Consider the following 8809-nt stretch of genomic DNA (forward strand, 5'->3'; position numbering starts at 1 on the left):
CAGGTAACAAGCAGAAGAGACTTGTTTGGGCTAAAGAACACAAGAAATGGACATTAGACCAGTGGAAATCTGTGCTTTGGTCTGATGAGTCCAAATTTGAGATCTTTGGATCCAACCGCCTTGTCTTTGTGTGACGCAGAAAAGGTGAATGGATGGAATCTACATGCTTGGTTCCCACCGTGAAGCATAGAGGAGGAGGTGTGATAGTGTGGGGGTGCCTTACTGGTGACACTGTTGGGGTTTCAAAATTGAAGGCATTCTGAACCAGCATGGCTACCACAGCATCTTGCAGCGGCATGCTATTCCATCCGGTTTGCGTTTAGTTGGACCATCATTTATTTTCAACAGGACAATGACCCCCAACACACCTCCAGGTGGTGTAAGGGCTATTTGACTAAGAAGGAGAGTGATGGGATGCTATGCCAGATGACCTGGTCTCCACAGTCATCAGACCTGAACCCAATCAAGATCGTTTGGGGTGGACCTCAGAGTGAAGGCAAAAGGGCCAACAAGTGCTAAGCATCTCTGGAAACTCCTTCAAGACTGTTGGAAGACAATTTCTGATGACTACCTCTTGAAGCTCATCAAGAGAATGCCAAGAGTGTGCAAAGCAGTAACCAAAGCAAAAGAAAAGAGGGTTTTGCTAAGTCTCCTTAATACTATGAGCAACTGGCTTTAGCTCTTATACTTCTGATAGCAGCAATGTTTAGACCTGGCTGACTGCATTTAATGCCAAACTCTCGAGTCTACATGCACACTACTACTGTGATTAATGTGGTGGGTCTGAGCTTAGGACTTACCAACTGAAACCTGGTCATGGATGAGATTGGCTGGCTATCTTGTCACTTGATAGTGGAGTGACCGAGAAAAGGGAAGATGGACTTGTCACTCTAAGCATGGATCAGAGATCAGGAGGATTGATGGGTGAGTGTGCTTGGCACTGCTCGGTACTCGATCGAGCATCGGAGTGCTCAGCTCAGTATTTCGAGTGGAAAAGGAAGAAAAAAGGCACAGCTCAGTATTTGATCGAGTATCAAGGTGCTCAGGTCATGTACTCATGGTGCTCAACTGAGTATCATGAGTACTCAGATATTTTGCCCTTGAACAACGAACACAAACCTCGGGCTTGCTTCACTGCATGATTTGAGCATGCATCTTTGCAGTCTCCTAATAGATCTCACTGGGAGTTGAAATGTTTTTAATGTAGTGTGTGCAAAAAATGAAGAAACCCCCCCTCCCCCGAAAATGCTCTGTAAATGGCTGGCTGTACGTGGGAGAAGAGCAGTGCTGCCCAATCATCGAATTCCGTTTTACTCATTACTCAAGTGAAACCCTTTCAGAGCATCTAACCTGCTTGGCTTAAGTAATGAGCATGCAAGCATTTTAGTGCTTGCCCACCATTAGTCAGGAGTAAAGTTGAGCGATGTTCGAGGTTCGCCAATTTCATGTTCGAGTGATTTTGTAGGGTGCACGAGATCGAACTCGAATGGGAGCTTTTTGCTAAAAGCTCGACAGCTCGAGTTACGTTTGAGAAAGGTTCGATCAGCAAAAAGCCTAACTAGTTACTAGCTGGCTTTTCACTGTAATAGTGTGAGTCACTATGATTCACACTATTATCAAATTTCAGCGTATAGTGTGCGGGGGGGGGGAGCGTTTAGATCAGTGCTGCTAGGATAATGGCGATCGCCATATCCCCCCACCTTCCCCCCTCTAAGCGCACATGCAGTGGGGCAGGCCAGCATGTCAGCCAATCCCAGACACACACACAGCTAAGTGGACTTTTTGCCACAAAAGCAAGGGCATGTGTCATAGGCTGTGAATGTCACATGTCATTGCATTACGAATACAGCCATTTTCCCTCACGGCGCCATTATCTGCCTTCTGCGTGTAGGTGACAGTCACTGCTCACTCAGCTCCTGTTGCTGCTCCTGCTGTGTATGCTACACACACAGCGCTGGACAGATTAGGGACAGAAGTTTATTTCAGCCCTTTTCAGGGCTGATTTCCTGGGGCTCAGAGCCATAGCTGACAGGCAGGTCCGTGGAAACGCTGTTTACAGCTTTAGATAGCGTCTGTGTACCTAAGCTTAGGGAATTCCTTGCTGCATTTCACCATTAGGAGGGATAGAAAGTGAGGCTTCCTTTCCTGTCCACTGACCCACAGAATCCGGCCACTGTACCCACCTGCCCACTTTTGCCACACTATTTTTATAGCAAACAGTGCTGAAACTTAGTGGCAACCAAAAATTGGCTGCTATACTCCATTGTTGTCCCACTGGTGCCAAGCAATTTCCAGCACCTCTGCATTCTACCCTTCTGCCCATGTTTGCTACACTATTTTAATAGCAAACAGTGCTGAAAGTTAGTGGCATCCAAAAAGTGGCTGCTATACTCCATTAGTGTACCACTGGTGCCAAGCAAGTTCTAGCACCTCTGCATTCTACCCTCCTGCCTATGTTTGCTACGCTATTTTAATAGCAAACAGTGCTGAAAGTTAGTGGCATTCACAAAGTGGCTGCTATATTCCATTAGTGTACCACTGGTGCCAAGCAAGTCCCACCACCTCTGCATTCTACCCTCATGCACATTTTGCTATGCTATTTTTATAGCAAACAGTGCTGAAAATTGGTGGCATCCACAATGTGTCTGCTATACTAATTTAGTGTCTTACTTGTGCCAAGCAAGTCCCACCACCTCTGCATTGTACCCTCATGCACATTTTGCTACGCTATTTAAATAGCAAACAGTTCTGCCAGTTTTAGGGCCATAGTTGCATTGTCAGGGATAGTCAGTGTTGGTTCTTCAGCTGTCAATAAAGCTAGACCACCTCTGCAATCTACACCACCTCTCAATTTTTGCTACCACATTTTAAGTGGCTAATCTTGTCGCTAACAAAATGAGTGGCACAAGGACAGATGCTGGTGGAAAGGGGAACAGGCGTGTTGGAAAAGGAAAAAAAGTTTTTGTCCGTGGGGAAGGTGGCAAAGCTACATTACATCTGCTGAAGATAGGCCATCTTCCAGCAAAAGTAAGATGTCTACTACTTTCCGTAGACAATCCAATGTGCTCCCTTTTTTACGGACCCAAACAACTGTGAGAAAGGTACATGATGCACAAAAAAAGAACATGCTTGAATGGATGCCAAGTGCTCCAACAAGTGCCCTCTCCTCCACCTCAACTACCACATAAAAAAACCAGTCCTCTGAGTTGTCATCCCAATCACACTTGCTTTCTCCCAGCTCTCAAGTCTCCACCCGCCCTGCAGAGTATGGTGTAACAGAGATGGCTGAGTCTGCACTGCTGTTTAGTCCCACTATAGCCTGGGAATCAGAGGTCTGGTCCCAAGTTACAGTGAGTACAAACCAGGAAATGGTCTGCAGTGATGCCCAGAAGCTTTGTGACTCAGATTCAGGCCCTGAGGACCAAGTTTATGACCATAATGTACACCCTCATTCACAAACTGTATCACCTCTTGGTGGAGACAATAAGAAACATACTAATGACGATGAGACTCAGATACCAGATTGGGATGACAACTTAATTATTCGGTCAGGGCAGGAAGAGGCTAGGTCTGAGGGTGAGGGGAGTGCAAACACAATGCTAGATGATGAAGTTCTAGATCCCACTTACTGTCAACCCACAGTCAGGCACTTGAGGAGGTCACCAGAGGTGGTGGAGGAGGATGCAACTGACGACGAAGTTACCTTGCGCCTTCCTGGACAGAGTCGGAGTACTGGTAGCACGTCTACAACTGCATCCTCAGCCACCACTCTGCCTCTGAGCGCAAGTCGAGGTGGCTCTGCAGGTCGCATGTTCTCTAAGCCTTGCCTAGCCTGGTCCTTTTTTTACCTTGCAAAAGATCTCCCAAATCATGTGATCTGTAAAATTTGTCGGGAATCTATGAGTAGAGGCAAAAAGCTCACCAGTTTGACAACTTCTTCCATGAATCGTCACATGAATACCAAGCATAATTCCCAGTGGGAAGCTCCTTGTGCTGCAATGCGGCACCGCCTGCCCCTCCCAGTGCATCTGCGCGCTCTTCATCTTCTATGACTGTGGGGACAGCTGTCACACCTGGTTTTCCACGCACACCTTCCACCACTGTAACCGCAACAGGCAGTTTGCTTGGTAGGTTGTCAATTGGTTTGGAAGGGGAAATAAGTGCGGCTGTACAGTTCTCTCAGAAATCGATAGCACCAACTTTGGATGAAGGCAACATCATGTCTCCGCCTGCACTCTCCTCACAAACCTGCATTTTTCCAGGAACACACAACTCACCACCATCTCCACACAGCAGCCAGATCTCTGTCCCTCAGATGTGGACAAATAAAAGGCCATTTCCTCTGACCTATGACAAAGCTAAGAGGTTTACTTTATCCCTCTGTAAGCTCTTGGCTACCGAAATGTTGCCTATCCGCCTGGTGAACACACAGGATTTTAGAGACCTTATGTCCGTCGCTGTGCCCCAGTACCAGATGCCCAGTCGCCACTACTTCTCCAAGAAAGGTGTGCATGTCGTACACAACATTACCGCTTCCTTGAGAAATTCTGTGTGTGAACGGGTGCATTTCACCACCGATACTTGGACCAGTAAGCATAGACAGGGGCGTTACATGTCGCTGACTGGGCACTGGGTAACTATGGTGATAGATGCAGAAGGGTCTGCTGAACAAGTCTTGCCGTCCCCACGACTTGTGCGTCAATCCTCTGTATGTAGAAGTTCCTCCAACGCTTCTGCCTCCTCAACCTCGTCTGGGTCCTCCACCTCTGCCCCAAGCCTGCCTGGTCAGGCCACCAGCGTTGTAACTGCACACAAGGAATCACACACACTGGGTTGCCACACTATTAGATCCCCGGTACAAGTCCACATTTTGTGAAATAATTCCAGCCATAGAAAGGGACTCACGTATGCAGGAGTATCCGCAGAAGCTGTTACTCAATCTTAGCTCGGCTTTTCCACCAAACACCAGTGGTGCATGCAGTGAATCTCCCAGTTGTAACTTGACAAACATGGTACGGACGAATCGTTTCATAATTTTTTTAGACCATCCTTTGCAAGGCCAACAGAGACAAGCAGTCTGACACATAGTCAACGGCTGCAGAGGATGATACATGATGGTATCTCCAAATGAAAATCGATGCCATGACTTTGCAACTGGAGCCTTGCTCACTATGGGCTTCAAATCTTGAAAAATGGCCTGAGCTCGCCACTTATGCCTTGGAGATCTTGTCGTGTCCCGCAGCCAGCGTTGTCTCTGTATGTGTCTTCAGTGCTGCTGGGTGTGTGCTGACAGATAAGCGCACGTGCCTGTCCAGTGACAATGTGGACAGACTAACGTTCATCAAGATGAACAAGTCATGGATCCGCAAGGACTTTACTACCCCTGTGTCATCCTGGGGAGAGTAAAGGCTTGTGGATTTGGAATATGCTTGATGCAAATGTACCTGTCAAGTTTGCAACTGGGGCACAAATGCTGCCACTGAAGGGGTGTCTGTGTGGCCCAATTTTTGGAAAAAAGGGAGACTCTGCTTGGAGTAACCCTCGCTGTGTTTTTAAAAATGATCCAAGATGAACATATCTGTGATCAGAAAGACTTTCCTAACTACCCCGGTGTCATCCGGGCGACAGTTAAGGCTGGCGTATTTTGGAATGTGCTTGATGCAAATCTACCTGTGAAGTTTGCAAATGGGGCACAAGTGATACCACTGAAGGAGTGTCTGTGTGGCCCAATTTTTGGAATAAATAGGGAGACTCTGCTTGGAGTCCCCCTGCTGTGTTTTTAAAAACGAGCCAAGAAGAACAAGTCATGGTTCAGCAAAGACTTTGCTACCTACCCCGGTGCAATCCTGAGGACGGAAAAGGATGGCGTATTTTTGAATGTGCTTGATGCAAATCTAGCTGTGAAGTGTACAACTGGAGCACAAGTGCTGCCACTGAATGGGTGGGTGTGTGTGGGGCCCAAGGTTTGGAAAAAAAGGAGACTCCGCTTGGAGTAACCCTTGCTTACTGTGTTTTTTAAAAGGAGCCAAGATGAACAGAGCTGGGATCAGGAAAGACTTTGCTACCTACCCCGGTGTCCTCCTGGGGACGGTTAAGTATGGCGTATTTTTGAATGTGCTTGATGCAAATCTACCTGTGAAATTTGCAAATGGGGCACAAGTGATGCCACTGAAGGGGTGTCTGTGTGGCCCAATTTTTGGAATAAAAAGGGAGACTCTGCTTGGAGTCCGCTTGCTGTGTTTTACATGATTTTAGAAGGGCATGCCATGCTTATATCTGTGCCTCATCCTCTTTTTCCTTGCCCAGCTGTTTTGTTTTCGCATGAGTATATGTCCTTGCCACTTTCCCATGTGTTTGTGTTGTCTTGTGAGTTGTTTGTGACCTTTTGGACACCTTTGAGGGTGTTTTCCAGGTGTTTTTAGGTGTTTGTGATTGCCTCACATTGTTTTCAATGGGGTTCGAGAGGTTTGTCGAACGGGGCACCGTTTGATGAACCGAACCGAACTCGAACTCTAGGGGGGGGGCTCACCTCTACTTGTGAGATGGATGGATTAATTATCTCAGCAAAGGAGAACTTCTCACTAACACAGATATGGACAAATGTGTGAACAATATTTGAGAGAAAAAGGCTTTTTGTGTACATAGAAAAAGTCTTAGATCTTTGAGATCAGCTAATGAAAAATGGGAGCAAAAAAGAAAAGTGTTGCTTTTATATTTTTATTCGGTGTAAATACCCGTATTTTGACCTACAAATACAGTGCTCTGCATAAATGAGTACACCCCATTTGAAAAGTAAGAAATCAGTATCTCACAGAATACAAGAACAGTTTCCAAAGTTTTGACAAAACTGAGTTTGAAAGAACATTATTGAAACCCATAACATAAAAGTAAGGTTAATATATAATCTAACTTTTATTTCAAAATCTTGTTTTACTCAAATTAGTTCATGCAAAAATGATTACACCTCAGATCAAAAGTATTACATGTATTGTTTTGTATACAATGGGTGTATTAATTTATGCAGGTTTATGTAGGTCTAGCAAATTTGAAAGGGTCTTCTACAAGTCTGTATATTGTGCTATGGTGTCCTATATGAGTTGTGCTACATGGTCACTGGTATACCAGCTACAGTCACTTATCGGTATATGTAGTTCAGCTGTCCAAATATATCAACATATATCGACATATACCTCAAAAGCAGAGCATGTAGCTAGAAATAGTGTAGGTCATATGACTCTTCCTGGAAGTGAGTTGCATGTAGATTGTAGTATGTTTTTCTTATTGCATAAGCTGTCTTGGCTATCTCCCATTCATAACTCTACATCTGTCCATATAATAAGGAATGAGTTGCTGGTCCTTGGGGGTTCCACTGATCATGAAAATGAGGGTACTGAGTTTTGTTGCAGTCCCAGAGATTGCATAGATCAAGCATTTTTATAACAATTTTAGCCAAGTTACATTAACATTACATAAAAACTTAGCAGAGAATAGGGACACCTCTTCCCAGTGCTGGATTTCCCAGTAGGCACTGTGCCTATGCATTTTTTAGGGCCTACGAATTGTAGGAAAGAATTATCCTGAAATATCCAAATCTGATGAATACATGTTGACTAACATACGTGACTTTGCTTTAATTTCATCTGTTGACATCGACTTGTCTGTGAGGAAACTGAATGTATCACATAATTCACTGTATGCCAAACACCTTTTCCTCATCCCTGTCATTAGTACATCAATGCTAGTATAAAATGCTTGGACTCAAAAAATGTCTCTTGCAGTTATTTCCTTTTCTGTTTCTCCTTCAACAAAATATTTATTTAGCATTGTCTGTCTAAGCTTTGTTTACACTCTGCATTAGGAAGAAGCTCTTTTGCAGCCTTTACAAACTCATTGAATGTTTTTTCACTTTGAATATTAGCCATGTATTGCAAAAATCCGTCATATACAAGGCACTGCTGATAAGTCTTTGGCTTTACCCAGAAAAAAACAAGATAGGGTGATGAAACTTTACATTTATTCCACATACTCTCCACTGATGTCAACACACATCTTACATCAGTATTCCAAGTTCTGTAAGCCTAACAAAAAGAAGGATTTTGGTTGTGCCTCAAACCAAGCATCTATAGCAGTGTTGGCATCAGAAATGGTGTGAAATTTGGTACCCTTGAGGTGTTTCATCAGGTTTGGAAACAAATGATAGTTGGAGGGAGCTAGATATGGGGAATAAGGTGGGTGGTCAAGCCGTTGAAAGCCCAGCTCTGCCAGTTTTGCAGTGGTCGCTTGTGCAGTGTGAGCAGAGGCATTCTCTTGTAGGAACAAGATTCATTTTTACAGCTTGCCGCACCTTTTGGCCTTCAGCACTGCCTTGAATTGGTTCAAAAATTCAATATAATACCTTGCATTGATGGTGGAACCCATTTGAAGGTAGTCCACTAGCAGTATGCTCTCCATAATGCCAGAACACAGACACCATCACCTTAGTGGTTGATTTTTGCACAATAAACTTCTTTGAACAAGGAGAACCACTGTACGTCCCCTCTTTTGACTGCTCCTTGTTTTGAGGGTCATACAAATAAATCCAGGTTTCATCCATAGTGACTAGTTGATTTACGAAGTTCTTATCAGTCTGGAAACACTGACAAATGGACCGTGAAAATTTCACTCACATGCTTCTCTGAGCTGTTGTCAAACATTTGGGGACCCACTTTGCAGATAGCTTCCTCATGTCCAAATGTTCATGGATAATGACACAAACACATTCACGGGAAATTCCCATGATGTCTGCTATTGCTTTAGCTGAAATTCGTTG

This window comes from Anomaloglossus baeobatrachus, chromosome 2 (assembly GCF_048569485.1).
Source record: "Anomaloglossus baeobatrachus isolate aAnoBae1 chromosome 2, aAnoBae1.hap1, whole genome shotgun sequence".
NCBI lineage: Eukaryota > Metazoa > Chordata > Amphibia > Anura > Aromobatidae > Anomaloglossus > Anomaloglossus baeobatrachus.